Raw genomic sequence first — 12571 nt, 5'->3', positions numbered from 1 at the left:
ACTGAGGAGATTTGCACATTCTCGATAGCCAGGGAGGGATCCAGCCAGTGCCTCGTCCTCAGGCGCCCTTTGGGATGCAGTGTTCCTCGGCCTTTGCTACTCTGGGCCGTGGGAGACAGGGATTCTCATCTGGGTCTAGCCCCAGCGCCAGGCAGGTCCCACGGGACTGTGCAGCACGAACCCTTCGAAGATGTGAGTCGGGCAGCAGTCACAGCTGGGGGCACTGAGGCCCGCACGGAGCTGAGGGAAGGTCACCTCGGTGCGGCTGGAGGCCCTGGGCCCTCGCCACTCCCGCACCTCTCCTAGCACCCCCACTCCCAGGCAGCTCCTTCCGAGGAGAAGCCTGGACCACAAACCGCAGGTGTCCCCGACGGAGCCCTCGAGGTGGGCCATGCAACTTTCTGCAGGACAGCGCGCCCTTCCCGAAGCTCCTGTGAAATTCAGGCGGACAGAGAGCCGGCAGATGTTTCGTCATCTGTCAGTTTTATTAGGTTTCTCTAGGGCCCGTCACTAGGCCTAGTGCTTACTTTTTAGTCTTGAGCAGAGTATTTTCCTACCGGGAAATTTTTTGAGGTTTCCGTTATCTTTCTGAATTAGTGACATTAAAATTTGCAATGACAAGTCTATTCTGTGTCTATATTTTTCATGCCATTTTCCAGGATTTAAGAGGCGCTAAGTGTTGGCTCCTGCTGCCTCCACTGACGCTCCCTGATGGCTGAGGAGTGACTCGCCTTTCCACCGGGTCCCTTTCAGGGCGGCAGCCCAGCAGCTCCAGCCTCCATCAAGCTCCACCCCCCTGAACCCCCGACCTTCCTGAGGCTGCCCCCAGGCCGCTCAAGGGCCGCCTCCGCCTCCTAGGCCTGGAGTCCTGCCCTCCTTGAAGCCTGGCTCCTCCAGCCCAGCGGGCGGGAGTGATGTCAGCGTCACGGCACCTGCTGCCCTGGCCCAGGCTGAACCCGGAGGGAGGTGGCCCCTCGGGCCTGGGACCCCAGGAGGTCTCCGCAGGAGGCCCCAGCTCTGTTCTCAGTCTCTGTGCTCCTCCCCTCTGAGTCCTGCCTGTGCTAGAAGGAGCGCGATGTCCCCACCAGGCGGAAGGAAAACCACGAGGGTGAGGACCTGTGAGCGGGCAGGACTGTTTTCCTGCCTCAGAGTCCCCTGCTCCCTGGGGGCCCCCTGGGGGGAAACCCCTAGGTGCCTTTGGCTTGAGCCCCAGAGCAGGTCCCATGACCAGGGCAGCAAGAGCAGAGCAGAAAGCAGAGTACAGGAGAGTCGGCGTCCCCTCTGCTCTCCCAAGTCTCTGCCAGCCTGGCCAGCACCTACCACCCCCGGGCAGCAGGCAACACTTACCAAGCTCCCTCCCTCCCTTTGGTGAGTTTCCCTCCCCGCCCCCCAGCTCAAAGGGGAACATGCACCTCCCTCCTTGGTGACCTCTGGGTGCCTCACGAGTCCTACTGTACCCCAGGCTCCTGCTCAACAGGGTGCATGTGCAGCATCTAAGCCACCCACCTAAGCAGCCAGCGTGACTTCTACCTGGCAGGACCCCCATTCACCCACCCCATCCTCAGCGAACCAGGGGGCCACCGCAGGCCAGACAGCTGCCTGAAACAACAAGCCCAGCCACCCCAAGCCACCCTGTCCTCCTCCTCCTCCACAGCTGATGCCAGGTGGATTCCTCTGGGAGCATCTCAGTGTTGCCACTTCCGGCACCTAGAACTCACTGTGATGTCTCCCTGTCTCTCTCTTTCTCTGTCTCTCTCTCTTCTCTCTGTTTCTCTCATTCTGTCTCTCTCTTTCTCTCTCCTTTTTGCCATTTTAATTGTTTTTGACTGTCTTCAGAATCTTCTAGGGTATTCTTCATTGACCATCGGTATTATACTTCTAGAAAAGTACTAATTCAAAACAATTAGGAGCACTACAAACACCAACAGAAAACTCATAAATGGGACATTCATTTAATCCAAACAAATATACCTTTAAAAACTGTGATCTGATAGGTTTTATCCCATTTTACAAAGCAGAGTCAATGGTGTGAGTGAAAGAACACAATCCACGTCATACTGGGCCACTCCGCATGGACTCCCTGAGGGGCCTTCTGCAGCTAATCTGGGGTGGTTCTGAACTGGTTCTGAGCCTCCTGGCGAGGGACAGAAGCCTGAGCTCGGGAGCCTGTCTGTCTGTCTGTCTGTCTGCTGGAGCACTGGCCTGGGCCGTGCAGTGTCCTGAGAATGGAGACCAGGCTGGACTGAACTGAATGAGCCCAGGCAGCAGGAAATGCACAGAGAGGGCTCTGTGAGGGCCAGGGGAGCACACTGGTGACACATGTCCGGGAGTGAGGGTGAAAGCAGAGGGCTTTAACAAGAAAAGCTGGGGATTGGGAAGAAATGAAGGAACCTGTGACACAGGTCATGAAACAGCACAGAGAAGTCAACGCTGGCCCAGTCAGAAGCCGCGCTGGGAGCAGAGGACCTGGCTGGCTGGCACGGCTGCTGCGCCACAGCGGCCACTAGGCCAGGGCAGGAGGGAGCGGAAGGAGTGGACATTCGCCGAGAGTGTGGGCTGCTGATACCAAACAAGATGCCGTCCAGTGTGTCCGCTCTCGGAATTAGAGGAAGCCTTGGCAGAATGTGAAGACCTCTGGAAAATGAAGACACTGCACAAGGCCGTTCTTTAGTACAAGTGGGAGCTGGGTGGGTGGCTTCACGGACTGCCATGCTTTCCATGACGGGGAGCTGGTCCAGAAGTTGCTAATGTAGAGGAAGAGGATGGCTGATGAAGAAGGCTGTAATCCAGATCCCATTTGCAGTTTTGAAGAAACCAGCCCCTCACTGCCTCTCCATAGGAGCAAAGGACAGCTCTAGGGCTTAGGGTCATGGAGGTCGACTGTCCGTGGTTCTGGGTGCGAATCCCAGCCAGATGGACAGCTGAAGCCTGTTGTGACCTCTGCTGAGCCGCAAGCTTTGAAAGACCAGCCTCGGCCCATGGTAGGGCCAGAGAGAGGGCAGACAGCAGGGCAGACACTACTGATTTCTTAGGTGATATTTCTAAACAATACTGTAAGGGGGGAAATTTGTCTTCAAATTCTTGTAGCCCTTGGTCATATGCCAAGTCCCCACTCAGAGCTGCAGGGCCTCCTTCAAATATCAAAGTTCTCTTTTTGCCTCCTAATGCGGCTTCTTCACTGCAGCTCCTGAGCAGGGTGACTGCAGTCTGCAGAGCTTGTTGTGTGAGGTGAGGATTGCTTCTCCTCAGAGTGACGGTGCAGGCTTGCCTGCTGGGGTGGACATCAAATTCTCCCTGGCTTCATCATGATTCCCAGGGCTTTGAGCCTCAGAAAGCCCCAGCCCCAGAGCAAAAGGAGCTGTGTGCTCTTGTGAAGGAGGCTGGGGGTAGGAGTTGGGGATAGTGGGGAGTGTGGGGAGGAGGAAGACGGCTCAGGTCACGAAGACACCCTGGGGTGCTCCCGACTGCTCCGCTGTCTTCTCCGGTGAGTGTGACAGGAAAGCAGCTGCAGGAGATGGAAGATGATGACCACAGCACAGGCCCTGCAGGAGTGGTCTACGTGAGGCGCCGTCCTACTTACAGTCATAAAGCAGGTTCTTTATGAAAGAAGGGCAACATTAAAACAGCAAAAACAGGTATCTTTCTTTGTCAGTGCCAACAAACACAAACAAGATGATGATCATGCAGAACCATTGAAAGAGTAAATACAGTGTATGTGGTAAAATTTCATAACAGTTTGTGTTTTTATAAACTTAGAGAAGTAGAAGTGAAAAGGAAGTTTCCTTATTTATTAGGAGTTATTGCCAAAATCTACCTCGAATGTCACTTTTGTTTGAAAATTTGAACATATTGGCTTCATATCATCACTGACACTACTAAAGACTTTCAATGTTCTTGGTCAATATTATAAAATTAGGGAAAAATTGATGCACAATTCAAAAATCATGAAACAGTTAATTGAATGAGTTATATCTTTAACTTGTTATTGCAGGTATAGCAGTTTGTTCTGCACGGAATTTCTACCCAGTCAGTTTACTGCAACCTAATCACTATTAATTTGATGGATCTAGTTATTCCATAAGTATTTACCCAGCAAACTTTAAGCAAAGGGCACTCTGTTAAGGGAGACTAGAAATGCTGTGAGACTTAGCTGAGAGGTCTTAGGCAGGAGCTTCCTGGCACCACGGGACTGACGGGGTGAGGAACCTGAGGGGAAGAAGGGGCAGCGGTGCCTGGTCATGTCTGTCCGCAAACCAGGCAGAGGGAGGAAACCCCGTGCCTACTTATTTCAGTTTGGTGTGCCTTGCCGGGGACATGCTCTGCTAATTCGCTTAGCATGGGTGGAAACCATGGCCACGCCCCATTCCTCGGGGCTGTAGGGTCTGGCTGAGCCCCTCAGCGAGGCGGGATGAGCTCTGATGCCCACTTGATCCCTGCTGCCCGAGGGCCCAGGGCCGGTTTCCTGTCCACCCCACCTGCAGGAACTCCAGCCCCTTCCGAAGTCAGGTGACTGGTAGGAGGAATGCAGGAATTTAGAGGAGGAACCCAGCCCACCTCCCTATATCCATATGAAGCAACTTGATGGGCAAAATGTATTTATGGAAGATTTTTTAATAATAATTTAGAAAAAGAGCAAGACGTTAAGGATATCTAGCATCCTGTCACTTAGAAATCTTAAAACAACAAACCGTATAGTGAGAGCCCGCGTCCAAGTGCGGTCGCCCGCCCTGGGGAGAACGCGCAGTCCCGCCCTCTGCGGAGCCGGGCTCAGAGCGACTGAAAAGCGGGTCCGCGCCGTCTTGGGGCCGAACCGAGCGCTCACAGCGGACACAGCGGAGCCCGCCCGAGCGGCCTCGGAGTGCGCATGCTCAGAAGCGGGGGCGTGGCGCCCCGGCCGCTGGCTTCCGCGCTCCGCTCTCCGCGGCCCCTCGCGGCCCTTTCCGTGCCCCTGCTGCGCAGGGTGTGGACCAAGGGCTCAGAGCGGCGGTGCCCGCACCGTAGAGGCCGGGCAGGGGTCGAGGGCGGCCGCAGCTCTACCGAGCGCCTCCCGCGCCGCGCGCTCCACGCTGCCGCCAGCTGCAAGCAGGCGCGTGGACGGGGCGGACGGCGGCGGAGTGCAGAGGCCGGCAGGCAGCACGCTCGGGCCACAGCCGCCACGGCCCCTGGAGCCCACGGGCGGCGGCACGCAGCGCTGCCCGACCCAGCCTCGGGACGCGACGTCCCCGGGGGCCCGCGGGGTCCGCAGCAGCCGGGGACCGCGCTGGCCGCGTAGCAAGGCCCGTCAGGGACAGGGGCTGAGGAACAGGTAAGTCGGGGAGCAGGAGAGCGTCCGCGCGTGCAGGACCACGGTGACGCAGAGGCCTCTCCGGCGCGGCCGCTCAGAGAGCCCAGCGGGAGGAGGCCAGCAGAGGAGCCGAGGCGGGCAGACGCTGGCCCTGCGCTGCATCGCCGCCCGGCTGGGCGGAGCCAGGCCGGAGCCCGCGCCCGTCGCGCTCCCGCAGCCCACCTGAGAGGCACAGCAAGCACAGCCCTCAGCCGCAGGGCTCGCCCCGGTATGAAGGGCTCCCTGTCCCATGCCCCCTTCCTCTGGGGCCCCCACGGCGCTAGGAGTGTCGCTCCTCCCGTTCTTCACCGTGGCCTTCCCCGACTGAGAACAGCAGTGCTGTTAGACCCCAGCCTGTGGTCCCGCGTGAGCCTGCAGAGCTGTGCGGCGCCCACACCCCATCTTTTCATCAGCGTCGCGATTTTATTTCGTAACTATTTATGTGCACTATCCTGTGTGCCGCAGCTCAGGATCGCACGCCCCATGGGGGCTGCTGCGTGCACGCAGCACCTCCTTATTCTGGCCTGCCCTCCCTCCCCTCCTGCCACCCGGGCTCTCTAGGTCGCGGTCCCATCTGAAGATTTCTCTGGTGGATCGCAAGCAGTGTCAGCTCCGCTGTGTGGGCGTCTGGGCGGACCCGCCCTCCCGAGCAGGACATCTCTTCCTCATGCGGTGTGTTAGCCTCTCTCTCCACCCTCCAGTGCACCGGGTGACTCCTGTCACTGAGCACTAAGAATGAGAGGTGCACCCAACCCTGCAACCTCCTTGGGGGCCCCACCGTGTTTTGTTTCTACCCTTACTCGCAATCCTTCTCTCTATTTTCCTTCCTCTTCTTCCTTATGGGGTTCTCAATTTTTGATGCTTTTTTCTGCTCGTTCTGTAAATATTTCTCAACTTTTCCACCCAATCAGATCACCTCATTTTGTTGCTTGCTGAAGGCACCCTGGCCGCGTGTTCGGTGATTTGGTCAGTGCTGACTCAGAGCTCTCTTCGAGTGTATCTGTGCGCGCCGGCGTGTGCTCTAACGCCCCTGTGTCAGGACGTCTCATGCTGACCTGGTCCCCAGTGGAGCGCTCACACCGACCACTTTAGTAGCAGATCCCACCTTTCCACACCTTGAGGGAAATTCAGAACATCTGACCTCTCCTTTCATCTCTCCTGTCCCTAGCAGCCCTGTCTCAGCTCCCCCCTGTGACTCAGGTCCTAACCAGACACTGAAATGTGGCCAATGGATGGGTGATCCTTCCCAGATCAAACTCTGCACACACCTCTCAGCTCACTAAAGACGTAAACCAAAACTGTCATCATGTGCACCTTGCTCTCTGAGCTTCTAAGTTGTCTCTGTTGATGCTTTTGCTGTGTTCATCCCACACCAGCTGTGTCCTGAATATACACATCTTCCCTTTGGCTCTGTCACACAGACTGTAGGCTCCTGGAAGTAAAGACCCATCAATGTGTTTCAAATGCCCAGCACCAAGACCTTTGTACAGAACAGAAGCTGTGCTGAAATACAAGCAGATGCACAAGTACTACACCAAAGCTGAGCGTCGGCGCCTGCCGTCGTCCTCTACCTCAATATGCTTTCACCCCTTTTCTGTTTTTATAAGCTCCTTCCTACCAACGTGTTCAGCACCCCAACCACCACCCGTAACCCACCGAAACTCCACACACCCACACCTGGCCCTCAGCCTCCATTCCCAGAACCCAGCTCTGAAGACTGAATGACAAGAAGAACTCGTCTTTCCCTCATTCTGACCATGGATGTGTCCTCTGAACAGTAGGGCGGCCCGAGTGACCGCTTCGTGACCCGTGTGAGCCCCGATGCCCCGGAAGGCCTTCACCTACCGAAATCCACACACCGGACCTCTGGGAGCCTGGAGAGGTTGCTCCTGCTTGTCCCAGCCAGCAGGCTGTGTCTGCCCCGAGGGTGACTTAAATAGGATGAGGAGAGGAGGAAGGAGAATGAGCCCACTTCTGTCTCTAAAAGTTAATGAGGTTAGGATGTTCACAGTGAAAGCTTTCTTTTCTTCATACCCTTTAAAAAAATTGATTCATGTTTCCTGGAAGTTAATCTAATTAGCAGTGCTCTGCACACGCTCCTATTAAACAAAACAACACAATCACACAATGTGGTGTCAGGGGACGCAACAATTCACAGTGTTCTCTCGGGCTTTTCCAAGTCGTACCTTATCCATGATGCAGTGAGTGAACCGGAAGTTTCTAACCTCCATGAAAATTATGTGCTCAGTTCACATAAGGGGAGCATGTTTATTTGGTAAAACAATAAAACAATTATATCTATGTTCCTTTAATCTAATCACAGAACTATTTATTTATTTATTTTGAATGAGTGAAAAAGAAGTCGCCCTCCTGTCCGTGGAGCCTTTTGCCCTCAGCCTTTTGCATCCTGACCTGAAGGCAGAGGGCTTTTACCTGAGGTGGCAGAGCAGGTGCCAGGGAGACCAGTGCGTGTGTCCTGATGGAAGCAGACCTCTCTTCTCTGAGGGAATGACGCTGAGGGAGCCTCGAGGAGTGAGCACATCATGTTTACCTGGCTGGGGTCACTGGGGCCAGTCCCAGAGGAAGCAATGATCTCCCTGCTTTCCCTGGGGACAGCTGCGGGTCACTGGGGGAAAGGATGTCTGAGTGATGGGCCATTGTCTCGCTTTCTAGGGAGGCATCAGCCACAGCTCCCAGGTTCCCTGATGGGGGTTGCCTGGAGTTTGGAAGCTCCCAAAGCTCAGCTCGGGATCTGTCCTTCACATTCTCTCCTAATCCCTCCAAACCTCCTTGCTCTAAATGAAGCAGCAGAGCTGTAAGCAGCCTTTCTGGAAGCCCTGGTGTGCATCCTTATCATTGGCCAGCTTACTGGGCAGGCGCTCTGTGGAGCCGAGGGAGAAGCCACAGCTGGGAAGGGGGTCAGTGCGGATGCCAACCTAGTCAAGGACCTACTTCTGGGAAGAGTGTCCATCCATCAGATAGGAAGCGTACACAAGGGTTTCACTTTTTAGTTTAACTTCATTTTATAGATACAAGGGTGATAAAAAGGACAGGGAATGTTTAAATTTTTTTAATTACAGTAAAAGACACATTGCCATTTGTTCCCCTCAAAAACTCCCCCTTTGAACACGCTTATCCCATTGTTCTTTCCACTTTAGGAAGCCTTTCTAGAAGTCATTTTTTCTGAGAATCTATATATGGTATGATCAAAACTTTGGTGACTGCTGCTGCTGCATGGCATCCAAGTAAAAAGCAGCTCATAAGAACACTTGCAGTGTGTCCACATCCACTTTAGTCCCTGGATCTGGCACTATGTGACTTCTGGCTCTGTCCCAAAGTCAAAACGACCATGGAAGGGAAATTATTTGAATCCATTCAGGACATTGAGGCAGCCAGGACAGCACAACTAAAGACCCTCAGGAAAGAGGACTCCAGAGCTGCTGCAGAAAGTGGCGAGGACCATGGGGTGAATGTGTTTGAAGTGAGGGGGAGGTTTTGAGGGGGATGCACAGCAATGCGTGTTCTGCTGTAATTTTTTAAAACTTGCACACACCATATGTTTCAATCACACCACTTAGGTTGTAACTTAGTAGGGGGAAAAGAACAAATGCATTTGTTTAGGAAAGACAGCTGGGATTTGAGAAGAACACAGAGAAAATGTGTGATAATGTATGTGCCTGCGGTGAGAGGGTAGGCAGGGCTTTCTGTGCCAGTAGCTTCCTCTCTTCCTCTCCCCTCTCCTGGAGCAGAGCCACTCAGAAGACGGGGCTTTCAGCTCCTAATTTCCCAGACAAGGAGCTCGAAGAAGCTCTCTTTTTCTCAGACATCTTCAACATGAAATAATCTTCACACGAGCTCGGCTTCCATGAGAAGCTCCTCCCGGCCTGAAGGAAGACAGTGGTCCTCTGAACCAGTTGGCAGTTAAACTCAGCAGCAACACTGAGACTGACAGAGCAACCCCAGACAGCAGCAGCAGGCCCTTCAGTGCACATCTGCTCTGGGTGACCGTCATTACGGGAGTGGGTACCTGCACATCGGCATCTTGATTCTTTTCCCTTTCCTTTCCCTCCCCTCCATCGCTCTGTCTCTCTCATCCTCAGATCCCCTTTTCATCTGCACATGCTCTGCCATCCTGTTTCCTATCATCTATATTTTATTTTGTCTTTAAATTATTTGTACTTTAGGTTTCTCATATATGAGAAACCATGCTATATTTAACCTCCTCTGTGTCCTTTATTTCACTTACCAATATGGTCTCAAGGTGATTGACTACAAATGACTCCAGTTTATCTTTATTTATGCCAGGGTAGTACTCCATGGCATGTAAATACCACATTTTCTTTATCCATCCCTCTGTTGATGGGCCGCTGGGGCACTTCAAAGACTTAGCTATTATGCATTGTGCAGCTGTAAATGGGAAAGTGCATGTGTCATTGTCATATGATGTATTTTACTCTTTCAAGGAGATACCCAGAAGTGGTACACCTGGGTCAAATGAGTTTTCTAGTTTTAATTTTTTGAGGAATCTCCTTATTGACTTCCACAGTGGTTGTACTAGTCCACATTCCCACCAACAGTGTAAAAAAGTTCCTTTTCCCCTGTATCCTCACCAGCATTTGTTATTATTGGATCTCTTGGTGATGGCCATTCTTTCTGGAGTACGATGGAATCCTACTGTTATTTAAACTTGTGTTTCTCTAATGGCCAGCGATGGTGAGCCTTTCTTTATATACTTAGTGGCCATTTTTACTTCTTCTGAGAAGTGTCTATTCATTTAAATTGCCCATTTTTTGATTATGTCTTTTATTTGGAGGATCTGTTTTAGTTCTTTATATATTCTGGATATTAGTCTTCTGTCCTGGAATAGTTGGCATTTTTTCCCATTCTGCAGGTCTTCTCTTCAGTCTGCTGGTCGTTTTCATTGCTGTGCGGAAGCTGTCTGATTGTTGGCTGCAGGCCACATGACAGGGCTCTGCTCAGCAGCCCCTTTCCAGCCGCCTCCCTCCACGTGCTCAGCACCATCCTGTCCTCCCATCTGATCTTCTCCTGCTGGCTCCTGGCCACTATCATTTGACTACAGATCATGTCGTCTATGTGATACTGAGCCCGTCCAGCCACGGCCAAGCAGGTGCATCTCATCTTCCAAACCCAGAGCTCTCTCAGAGCTGCTGCACAACCATCCCACACCTTGCTGCACTGTGATGAGACAAGACACAGAGAAAGCTGAGTTTGCAGTGTTAGGGCTTACAGAGCAGGAGTGGCTCTGGATAGAACACGTGCCTGGCAGCTTCCTCACACCCTAAGCAGAATTCATGTCGATGTCATTATTTCCTTTAACCTGAGTGTGTGTGATTCCATATCAAGATATTTAAAACCCAAACACATGGACAACTGTCTTAACATTAAAGCTTCCAGAGTTGATTGATGGTCTCAAGGTACCAACTAACAAAATTTCTCCAAACACTTCCCCTTCCTGAGAAAGCAGAGCATGGGGGAAGCTCAGCAAGAAAAAGGCTTCCCAGCGGAAGAGTGTCTCTGCCAAAAGGAGCAGCCCTGCCTGGGAAACGCTCAGGAAAACACTGGACTGCCAGGGAAAATGTGGTGCCGGGGATTTGAGAATTAACGAGAAGAAGCCAGGTGTGATGGGCATGCCTGTAATCCCAGCACCGGGGAGGCTGAGACAGGAGGATCACAGGAATAGGCCCAGCCTGGGCGATTTAACAAGAGTCTCCTAAAAGAAACAGAAGAAAGGGCTGGGGTGTGGCTCGGTGGGAAGGCCCTGTGTTCAATCCCAGCGCAGAAAAATAAGAATCACAAGAAGAAGATGAGTTCAAGTGAGCAAGTAAAAATGACTCCGACCTTTTCTTGCAAAGAAGAGAGAAGAAATGAGGAAGCTCTTATGGGGGTTTTCTTCTGGTGTGCGCACACACATGCATGCACACACACACACGCGCACACACACACACACACACACACACACACATGTGAATGCATCCCGAGGTGCTGAGACAAGACCTGCCCTCTCTCGAGCTAGGCCAGGGCTCTCGCCTGGGCTTCACCCCAGCCCCAAGGACGTTGTCACAGTAGAACAAAAGCAGCACTCTTAGAGTCCACTGGGAGGGGATGCGCAGGAGATGAACTGCAGAGCCGGCCTCAGGGTAAGTGGCTGTGGCCAGGGACAGAAGTTCTTCCCAGGCAACAGCACAGCCCATGTGCAGATGCCAGGGAGAACAGGCAGCTCAGGGGCCAGCCCTGTCCCCAGGGCAGGAGATGCCATCACTCATGCCTGCACACTGGGCTTCCCTGAGACTCTAGGCAGAGAGCTCCTGCCTGGCCCGCACCACACCCTGGGACCCACCCCCAGCACTGCAGGACACAAACCAAGCAACACAACACAGACCCAGATTAGTGAACAAGCACACTAGGGAGTGGTGTGGTCAGGCAAAAAACCCTGGCCCCAGTGCACCTGCAATACACCCAACAAACTCTTTACAAAACACGTTAGCTGACCCAGTGTCTGGAGTTGCCACCACTCAGAAGGCTGAGGCAGAAGGATCGCTTCAGCCCAGGATTCAAGGCCAGTCTGGGTGACATAACAAGGCCTCATCTCAAGTAAGCAAAAAAGAATAATGTGAACACTTAAAATACCAAACTTTAGTAATATTTACCCTAAAATTTCTGTACCCAAATAGGGGAGTACTGATATGACTGTGACTGTTATGCAGTCATCAGTTGTCAGGAGTCCTAAAAGCAATCTGATGTAGAGAGGAAAGTCTCCACAAATGGGTGAATTTCAATACGCTATAATATAATTTAATTCCACTGCTTCACATTATGAACAAAAGTGACTTGAGATCCATCATAGTTCTAATCGAAAAACCTAAAATCATATGGTTTAAGAGAGAATTGTAAGAGAGCATGCTCATAACTTAAGGTAGGTAGGACACAGAAAGCGAAACATCATAGTTAGCTTGTGATTTTTAACTCCAAAAAATATTTCTTTTTTTTGTGGTACCAGGGATCAAACTCAGGACCTTGTACTTGTGAGGCAGGCATGGTACCACTGAGCTACATCCCTGGCCCAACTCCATCAAAATGATAAAGATTTACTCATCAAATGATCCATTAACAAGATACATAGCTAAACCACAGGCTCAGAAAATATTGGCAAAACCTACATCTGACAGAGGTCTTGCACCAGAAATACTCAAAGAAACCCTGTAACACTGTAACAAAAAGAGCAACGCA

This window comes from Heterocephalus glaber, unplaced genomic scaffold, assembly GCF_053883595.1.
Source record: "Heterocephalus glaber isolate CG9 unplaced genomic scaffold, H.glaber_assembly_v1.0 deba00001466, whole genome shotgun sequence".
Classification (NCBI taxonomy): Eukaryota; Metazoa; Chordata; class Mammalia; order Rodentia; family Bathyergidae; genus Heterocephalus; species Heterocephalus glaber.
The sequence above is the reverse complement of the archived record's forward strand: the minus strand, read 5'-3'. Positions refer to the sequence as shown.